An 11,212-nucleotide genomic window follows, 5' to 3' on the forward strand; every position below is an offset into this window, starting at 1 on the left:
ATTCTGATTCAGTCAGGATCTGAAGACTCTCAGAGTTTTTTGCAAACTCTGAAGTTAAAGGGGAAGCAGACTACTGTTTATTACAAAGATCCTAAAATCCAAAAACTTGATGAGGAGATAGCAAGAAGATTATTTCTGAAACATAATCCCGGAATGGATATAGAAACTCTCAAGGAGGAGGAAGCTAGATTTGCTGCTGAGAAGACAAATCCTAAGTCTAAAGCTTCTGATGCAAAGAAACCTCCAATGCCTAAGGAGAAAGGCATTGTGATCAAGGAGAAATCAATCACTGAGGCATCTAAAGCCAAAATAAGATCATAAATTGAGATTTATTCTAAATCAAAAGGAAAAGAAAAGGTTGGTGAACTTTTAAGGAAAAAGAAAAATTCTTCCATTCCAGTCTATCAAACTACATTGCATGATGACGATTTGATAGAAGATGAAACTGTTCAAATTCTGAAAAGAAAAAAGATAAGTGAAGACTCTAAAATAACCTCTGACACTGCTCAAGTTGTTGTTCAGAATAAAGGACAGCAAGCTATAGAAGAAACAACAAATTATGATCAAGTTGATTTGGATAAAATGACAATTGCTGATAAGAAGAAGCTGTTATGGAAGAAAGCTACTCCAGTTAAACCAAAATCCAATCTCATGATGAGTCAACTTGCTACATTTGGGTTGAGATCTAAGCAACCTAGAGATACAGCTGGATTAGGTTCTGATGAAGAGAAAATTCAAACAGGAGTAGAGGTTACTCTAAAAGATCCTTTCATATTGACAGACAAGCCATATGAACAAATCAAACAAAGACACCTTGACAAGGTGTTGACTGCTCAAGTTGTGATAGATGCTCATGATAAGGAGAATCTAAAAGATAAATTAATCTTATTTCTCAATGATGGAAGGACTTATAGATTAGCTGATTCTGATGTATTAAAGAAGTCTATCTGAGAGCTTCAACATATTCATTATCTTCTGGAAGTAAAATCTGATATTAAAAGAAGATGGTCATAATATATTTTGAAGGCTATAAGAGATCTATTCAGAATCTCTGGTATAAAGACTTCTCATTACAGTCCAATGATTACTGAAGGTGATGGAAGAGAAATTCCTATGCTGAAGAATTCTGCTAAGGTGGAAGTTATTCTGAAAGGAAGATGCTTATGTTATAATGAAAACTCTTCACATCCAAAGGTTATCAGACTTGGTGATGGACTTGAAAGAACATCCATTCAAGCTCTCAGAACTGCCATTTATCAAATTGGTGATAGTAAAGAAGAAAAACTGATGCAGGTCAAAGCACAGTTAGCTGAAGTTCTGAAGAAAGCTGAAGATAATCTGATAAGAGATTTTGTTAAGAATCATTATGGATATAAATTGATTCAGTGATGCTGGTAAAGTTGGATGTTTTGTAAGTTATAATTATTTGTTTAGTCAAACTCTTATTGCATTTGAACTTAAATGTTTTTGACATCATCAAATCTATTAACTTGTACATTCTTGCATAACTTACAAGTTAGGGGAGATTGTTGAATATATTTGAGATGTCATGTCTAATATGTTTCATGTTTAGTTCTCAGATCTTAACTAACAGGAAATATCAGTTCTTACTAAAATCAGGATTTACTGGAAGTCAGAACTTAAGGATATCAGAACTTAGATTATCATAAGATAATATCAGAAGATGGATATCAGAACTTAAGTATTGGAGGACTTACAGTTAAGGAAGGAAACTGATTTACAGGATAGAAGATCGAGACTAATACAAGAAGAAGATATGCAAGGAAAGAGTTCGAGGACTATAATAATTATAAGATATCTAGTTGATATATTTTAGGAGACAGAATTATATTCCATATCAACTAGAATTTATCTTGTAATTGTGTGTCTATATAAACACAGACATAGGTTTACTCTATAAGAGTTACGATCATCGAGAAGATCATATAATTGTAACCTAGCAGCTCTCGTGATATTTGTTCATCAGTGAGAGAGAACAGTTCCATTATAACAGAGTTTGTTATATCGAATACATCTATTTTCTGTTAATTGTGCTTTAAATCGATTTGATTGTATTCTACACTGTATTCAACCCCCTTCTACTTGTGTTTTCTATCTATTGAAGAAGCTCCCACACTTGAGCTCAACCCACTGGATCATTTGAGTTTTGCATTCTTAGGTGCACCCCTGACAAGGGGTTGGAATATATCTATAATAATCTAGAGGGTGACCGGCCGGTTCCTCCCATGCTTACAGTGGGTCCCTCTCGTGCACCACAGACAGATGATATGTTTGGTCTTGGTGATGCGCAGTATAGAAGGTTGATTCGGCGTATTGAGGCCATGCATGACATTCACCGACGTCTTGCTGAAGATTTGACACACGCTCTCGGTACATTTTTCCGAGACACTGGTGTCGAGGTTGATTAGCCACCTGATCCTCCACCCGAAAAGGGTGATCCTCCCGCTAACTAGGTATGCCTGAAATCCTTATCATTATATTCATTGATGACATTGAAAATTTTAAGTTTGGGGGTGATAATGTAAGGAATAGTTTGCGTGTATCCATATAGATTCATATAGATTCATGTTACATGTTTAGTTGTATTTCATTCATATTTTTGCATGATTGTTCATATAGGACATATTTATTTGTGTTTTTATGTGAGTTCATATAGTTGCATGTGCATGCATTTAACATGATCCCTTAGGTTGAGCTATTTATGATTGATTGGTTGTTGTTAATTTGAGTGAAGTGATGTCAAATAGTGGGATGTTTAAGTCTTAATAAATTGATTTGCATGCCCAGAAAAAAAATTCACAAGTCTTATAGGATTGCTTTTGATCTAGATCATGATCATATTTATTTATTTGTTGAGATTTAATCACTTGGTTATATTTAGAATTTTTTATATTCTCGTAATGACGTAAAAACACTGATTTTTAAACTGGAGAAAAACTTGGATTTCATTGCTAGTTGTGAATAAGGCTAGGCGTCAAATGGCTAGTAGCCGGCTCATATTTTTATGAGTAGTCTAGGGTTGAATGAGATGGAGAGAAACACACTCATTCAGAAATTAAAAAGAAAAAAAATAGAAAAAAAATAGAAAAAAAGAAAAAAAAAGTATGTGTTTATGCATAATTGACCAAGAGTGAGCTCTTTAATACTCGAGTTATTAAGTTCTAGGGGAATTTGTTCCTAGTGATCTAAGGCTTTGATAGTCTTGAATCCGCTAACATAATGCTCGCTACATGGGTATTATTATATAAGTCTTCTGAGACCTCATTCAATGCACAGTCAAATAAGCATCTTTGTTATCTGTTCAATAATAGCATGAATCTGTGTATAACTCTAGTATAAAGGAGGTATTGTGAGTCATTATGCGTTTAACGTCTATTCTGTTTATAAATTTATGATTATTTTGATGATAGATAAGTTATGGTTATTGATCTAGTGTCGAAAGTATATATGTTAAGCATCCACACACGCGTGTTTCTGGTTTGTGAGTTGGTTTGCATGATTTATTCGAACTCTGTTTTAAGTCATTGCATTCTTAGAGGCATTATCTTCTTGGTTGGTTATGGTTATTCTGAGGGGATCGATTGCATTATCATTTAGTTGCATTCACGTAGTTGCATTCATGCATTAGTTTGTTTTGTAGTTTTGAGTCTGTTTATGCTTGAGGACAAACATCGATTCAAGTTTGGGGGTGTGATAAGTAGATTTTATATCTACTTTGAACGCTTCATTACAGGCTTAAGTTGGTATAGACGGACGTTATTTTCAGAAGGGTAGAAATGTAAATATAATAATTTGAGGGCTATATGCTTACAAACATCTGTGTATAGGCATACGTGCAATCTTGAATCTTCAGTATCAACTATAGAATTTTCCCAGTGGTTAGGATTCATATTTCTTTCTCCACGGTAAAAAAGGATCTCGTTTTCAACCATTGATCTTGTTTTTCTGCTGAGCCTTTTTGTTTTTGGACTTCAAAAGTTATGTTAAAGGTTTATGTTTAAACGCAATATCAACTCTGCTTCTATCAATGAATCCCTGCTTGAAGAAACCAATAAATCTTCATATACAGTCACCCTTTCGTTGTTGAACATGATATGCCAGCGTTGTTGAATATGATATCAATTTTTCCATAGGTTAAAAGTGTTTTGTACGCGGCATCTTTTATATGATCTTCATCTGTAACATCACAGTGGACATAAATAAAGTTAGATTTTCCTAATGATGCCCATTATTTCTCGTCTAGATTTCTTGTATGAGGTGTTTTAATTATACATAATTGCTTGTAAGTTTCAATTCATCATGTCAACCAATTGTTAATTGAATAAATCTGAATCTTTGTCTAGCAGTACACACTTCCACCAAATTCAAACTTTCGTATTCCGTCTTATAAATCTGAATTGTTCCAGTCACTTATCATTGTTCAATACATTGACGAAACTTAAACCAAAAATGTTAACTTATCAAGTGATAATACCTTCTGATCCTTATGATGGCGATTAGAGCGGGCAATTTGGTACACGATACGCGAACACGACACGAAACGACACGAAAAATACGGATATGGGTTTTAATTTTTGGTACACGAAACACGAATGTACACGAACACGAAATTACATGATAGATTTAGTGTCAGATATGAGTTTTAATTTAGGTACACGAAGGTACACGAAATTACACGAGATAAATATATTTATAAATTAATATATATAACACATGCATATATTTATGTATATAATATAAATATAATATAAATATTTACAAGTTTTTATAGAATACTATGTAAAAATATATATATTTATATATACACTCTCCATATTTCATTAAATTATACATTAAAATAGATTTTTTATATATTATATGTTTATATATATTATATTAATATTTTATTTAATATACACGAAAAGTACACGGAAAGTACACGACACGATTTGAATCGGATATGGGTTTCACATTTGGGTACACGAAATCATTTCGGGTCGGATATGGGTTTCATGTTTAAGTACACGAAACACGAAATTACACGACACGAAAGTACACGACACAACCCGATTGCCCGCTCTAATGGCGATGCTGCTCATGCTCGACTCTGGGTTGCATATTTTAATGAAAATATAATTTTCCTAGTCTGAACTAGAAAGAAAAATATCATGTAGACTAGCCTTACTTATTTTGCATATACTAGAAATGTCTTCGATAAGACTTGAATGAACTGAGAGTACTTGTATTCACTTGGGTGTTTGCATACAATTAGTAGAACAACCCTAGTAAAATTTTCTAGCTACTATATTCATTTTAGCGAACGAGTTGCAGCAGAGTAATGTAGACCAACATATGTTTAGTTGATTATGTAACAACTTTCATAGTCAACCGAATCCTAAGTGTTACCATTACATTTCACAGTTGTTTCCATTGATGATGATGCTAAAATCAATTCAAATGGAATTAAGAGGTGCATCGATAGAGTGAAATGAGGAAGCAATGGTACTTTTGGAGGAGGCTTTGTAAAATGCAGTTAAGGGAAGAAATACTTTGTAGGATACAACAAGGGTATACATTGATACTGATAATGCTTTTAAAAGTGTTATACCTTAGTCTGAAATGTTTAAAATTTCTGCAAGCCAGGCTTAGTGCTCCTTCAAACTATAAGTTGCTTTTATATATATCCATATGCTTACTAATTCTTACTTTTGTATTCCCTGGCTAAGCAATTCAGTCATTCGAAATGGTTGAAGACTGGTTCATTGTTATTCAGTTCTCTGTTTATTTTAATCTGTTATTTAAATTTTAGTTTAAAAAGTTCAAAAGATAACTTAAATCAAACAATTCATGCACAACCAATTCATAGACAGAAATCGTAATTATTCAATATCATACACACATCAGGTTTACAATTATAATAAGTTGTTGTTTAGTTCAACGTTAAGTCTCCTTCATTACTTGACTTCACCGGTAAGCTCAACATAAAATCCAGGTTTTACATCACCAACCATCATGGCTCTTGTAACGATAACGTCGAGATACAACTAGAAAATAAGCCAAATTTATTACTCCCATTAGTGTTATAAGGCATTAAAATTAATCAACTCTCCCTTCATTAATATCCTTTGTTAACCAATCAGATTTTCCGTTCTTTTCAGTCGTACTGTGCATGATGTTAAACCACCAATGTACTAAGATAATTAGCGCCGCTATTAGTAACAAAAACTAATGAAATTGCTAGACTTTTCATTGTCTCCGGAAATTCTTTGTGGTAAAATTTAATTTGTCCTATAAGATTGAACGCCTCAGCAAATCCCATTAATATAAGTTGTGGCGCAGGCCACATGACTGAAATAGGCGTGATACCATCTGGACTAGGATGCACTATGGCAGAGTCTCTTCACATCTTTTCACAAATACCAGAAGCAACGATTGATAGAGCAGACAAAAGGATTCCAATCTCGATTCTCTGTAGGTTTGTGATTCCATATTCGAGTTTAGTGACTTTTCGTATAGATGGCACAATAACATGATCATAGAGTGGAACCCATAACCCTATTGTAATTATAGATATAACTGTTAGGGAACCTGTTGGGATCTGGAATTTGGTGAAAGTTGTCGGTCCATTTTCAAGGCTTGTAATACAGTGAATGTGCCTTGTTGAGAAAAAATAAGAAAGCAAATAATACGAGAAGCCCAAACAGGGATAATATTGATTAGGAATTTTACTTTTTCTATCCGTTGGACACTGCATAAAGTCCAGGCATTTGCTTTGGAGCCATCTGCCTTGACATCGCCATCCATTATGATAGCAGCCTTGTTTAAGAATCTGCACATTAATATAAAATAAGTTGAACTTCGTAAGCTTCATTGTCAAATCCACTAGTAAAAACTAAATTTCACCTAAGAGATTAAGTTAAATAGGTCGAGTCTATTGTCATATCTCAAAAGAAGTTTAGTGAAGATCCGAAAGCAAATAATACTTTACAAGTAACCGAATTATACCAAGCAAACAAAAGTTATACTAACACTAAAACACGGAGTTATATAGAAAGCAACATAAATTATGAGTTGTTCTAGACGATATCCTCACTGAATGAAAATATGCATTACCTTAAATCATTTGTTAGAGCTAGCTTAGATAATGTAGAGGTTCCTACTGGAGATGGATCATAATAAACCTCATGACTGACACTATCTTCCGGGAGCTTAACTTTTCGTTTCTTGTAAGCCGCCACAAGCCCTTGCGCAATGCCTGATAACACACTGCCCTCAGGCTTAATGTACACATAGAAGTTCACGTCATGAATTTTAAGAAATTGCGGGAAGCAGTTATACCAAAGCAAGTGACATGTATACTATAAGAGAAATGCAAATGTAGTACAGAAAAAAGCAAATCCAAGATAAAGTTTTGCATTCTAGGGTTTAGTCATGTAATTGGGGGTGTATATTTATAAATGTATGTAAGTATATATAACTTTACATTTTTACCCTTCAAAAAATAAAATTCGTCTACAAAAGTTGACGGAATGCTACTGTGTGTTAAAAAAAATTGTTCAGCACTCCCGTGATACTCCCGTGATAGTTTCTATAATTAAGCTATTTTCTTGCTGAAAAATAATAATTGGGGCCACGTTAGTGCAATTAAGCCATAAAACAATGAAAAAAATTAAGGATTTTTTTATTAATATGTCCCATTTTAAATATGGATTTACAAATATGTCCCATTTATAATTTTATTTATAAATATATCCCATTTTCAAATTTTTTTAACAATTTTATGTTAACCATGGTTAATTTTACTATTTAACATTTTTGTATGACATATATAACCTTTAGTCTTAACTTCATAAATTTTATATTTTTAAATATTACTACTTTACTTCTTGTAAAATTATATAAATGTAGAATACTTAATTAATTAATTCAAATTATAACATATTCTTGCCATGAAACTTTTTAACAATGTCACACTATTTGTTTTAGTTGTGTCTCACACTAAAAATCACCATCTTCACAAAAATAAATATATAGATGCCGTGAAAAATCTAGTCAAAACAATTAAAAAAATTCAAAAGTTTCAAAAGTAATTAGCATAACTATGGAAAAAAAATCAACAATCCAAATAAACTAATTCAACTATCAACTTCCACTCTAACCCTTTTTATTTTTGAGTTAGAGCCTATAGGACCACCACCACAGGTAATTTTGTTATGCCCAGGTTGCTTACACTTGTTGCAGCACCTTATTTTTTTCTCCTGAAATGTCTCATCATAAGCCTTTCTTCTATTCTTTCTAGGCATGCCTTGTTTTCTAATCAGCAAAGGTGGGACAATAATTGCTCCAGGCTACACAAACAAATATAATAATTATTAGTTATCTTAAAAAATTGTTTATATAATTTAATATAGCAACCCTTTAATAAAAATACCTTTTCCCAATTATTAGGACCTTCCAAAGGTACCATCTCTGATGCATATGTTATCTTATAATTATCCACAGAATAATATCTAGCACAATAACTGAGAATCCACAAAAATAAATTAATAATATTGACATGTACTAACAACTATTATATTATTTAATTATTAAATTGAACACTTACTTAACCCAATTGGGTATGATCTGTTGCAAAGCACATACTGCATGTTGACAAGGAAAACCTCTCAACTGCCACTGCACACAGCTACATGTTTTTTCGGAGAAATTGTTACTCAAGTGTTCACAAGAGTTGTTATGATCAAAGAAAGCCCTACACCGACTTTTAGGATCCTCTCCCATCAAGTACTCAAAAGCATTAACATTTTCCACCATCATACTATTCATATGTGGCTATAATTAAAATTATTTATCTATCAATCTTTAATTAATGAAAACTATTAGAATTTACAAAAAAAATAGTAATGAAGAACATCACCTCAAAGTGTTTAGCTTTATAAGCTCTAACTGCATTCCAGAACATAGTGTGAAGTTTAGAACCTTTGAAATGTGATTTGAAGTTCTTAAACATATGTTTGTGATCAATTCAAAAATTAATGCAAAATTATGTATTACAGAGGTTAACCAACAAGAAATATCAAAATGTAGTTACAAACCTGAAACAAAACCTGTGTGGTGAAGTGGGGAATAACTTATGAACGGTTTCCCTCAATCCTTTTTGCCTGTCAGATATGAAGTTGATTGTCTCTACCGGATGGTCATCCAACCTAGGCTTTAGATGTTTTAAAAATAAGAACCAGTTGTTAGCACACTCATTTTTACAAATCACGATTCCTAAAGGCACCAAAACCGTTTTGTCCATCGAGAGTCGTGGCTGATAATAAGCATCCACCATACTTCCCCTTAAGATGACATCCATCAAGACCAACCACATTTCTACAACCATTAATAAAAGCCTTCATAGGTGCATCAAAAGATATTGTTACGGACTCAAAAATTTTATCTTCACTGAAACAAGAAAAAGAAAAGTTAAAGCACGCATAAATTAAAGTTATAAGTATTAGTAACTTTAGCTAAAAATACATATTAACTTGTATGGAAAATATGTAGTAAAATTTTAAAATTACAACAATATTGTACTAAAATATGAAGTTAATTTGTGTGAAAGAAAAAAAGTATCTACTAATTTTAAAACTAAATCAATATTAAACAGTTAAATATGTATTATTTTGTAATAAAGAAAAGAAATATATATATTAATTTTGAATGCTAAATCACGAATATACTAAAATATGTACAAGTTTTTAAATCTAAATTAGTATCAACAATTAAATACGTGCTAATTTATATGAAACAAATATGTACATATTTTTTAAAACTAAAGTAGTGTTATAATACAACATATATTAATTAGTAAAAAAAGAAAAAAATAGGTACAAAATTTTAAAATCAGAGCAATATTAACACTTATATATATATATTAATTTGCATAGCAAAAAAGATGTAGTAAAATTTTAAAATTACAACAGTATTGTACTAATATATGAAGTTAATTTCTCTAAAACAAAAAAAGTATCTACTAATTTTAAAACTAAATCAATATTAAACACTTAAATATATATTATTTTGTAGTAAAGAAAAAAATATGTATAAATTTTGAATGCTAAATTACAATTATAATAAAATATATACTAGTTTTTAAATCTAAATTAATATCAACAATTAAATACGTGCTAATTTATATGAAACAAATATGTACATGTTCTTTAAAACTAAAGTAGTGTTATACTACAACATGTATTAATTAGTAAAAAAAGAAAAAAATAGGTACACATTTTTAAAAACAGAGCAATATTAACACTTCCAAATATTTTAATTTGCATGGAAAAAAACATGTAGTAAAATTTAAAAATTACAACAATATTGTACTAATATATGAAGTTAATTTATCTAAAAGAAAAAAAGTATCTACTAATTTTAAAACTAAAACAATATTAAACATTTAAATATGTATTATTTTGTAGTTTTAATGCTAAAATATATTACTTTATGTACTAACTTAATAAAGTATGTATTAATTATCATAAGTTAAAAACAGAGAATACCATAAACTAAAAAATGTACCTGCTGTATGTGTAGGTTGCAATTGACTTTGGATTGGTTCTTGTAATCATCTGACATAAGCTTGGTACTAGTTTGAAACTTTCATCATAACTGCCATTAATTCTCCAGAACATTGTTTCTAGCCTTCCGTGCAGTATGATAGGGAATTAAGGTGTTGTGACTAGCCCAGAACTCATCAGCAATCTCATTAGGTTTGGGTATAATTTTGCTATGTGATTTCTTCATCTTTTCAATCAAATACTCAGCCACAAACTCATGATTTGCACTTGAATTCTTTCCATTAGGATCTCCAACACAAGTGTGATGTAGGTCGCATTTTTTTATACTCCAAGTTGGCTTGCCAGGGATCTTCCGTGCGTATACAAACCAGTGACACATGATTGGTTGTCCAAAATTTTGACATACAGCCTTGATCCTAATATTGTCACTTTTATGAAACTTGCATACTATCCTATTAGATACACAATATTTTCTAAGATGTTTTTGAAAATTAGTCTTGTCCAAAAATTGCAAATCTACTTCAATTTTATCATAAACAACTTGTTCATCATTTTCTGGTTCAGAAAACAACCCCGGATCCACCAAATCAGCAGCAAAAAAATCATCAAAATCACTATCATTCAACAATGACCCAATACTAACATTACTT

At 31.4% G+C, this 11,212-nt stretch overlaps 1 pseudogene; it reads right to left on the minus strand.

The window, feature by feature from the left end:
* Positions 1–6,000: 6,000 nt before the first annotated feature.
* LOC141691724 (protein NRT1/ PTR FAMILY 2.13-like) lies at positions 6,001–8,814 on the minus strand (annotated as a pseudogene).
* Positions 8,815–11,212: the final 2,398 nt, after the last annotated feature.

This window comes from Apium graveolens, chromosome 10, assembly GCF_009905375.1.
Source record: "Apium graveolens cultivar Ventura chromosome 10, ASM990537v1, whole genome shotgun sequence".
NCBI lineage: Eukaryota > Viridiplantae > Streptophyta > Magnoliopsida > Apiales > Apiaceae > Apium > Apium graveolens.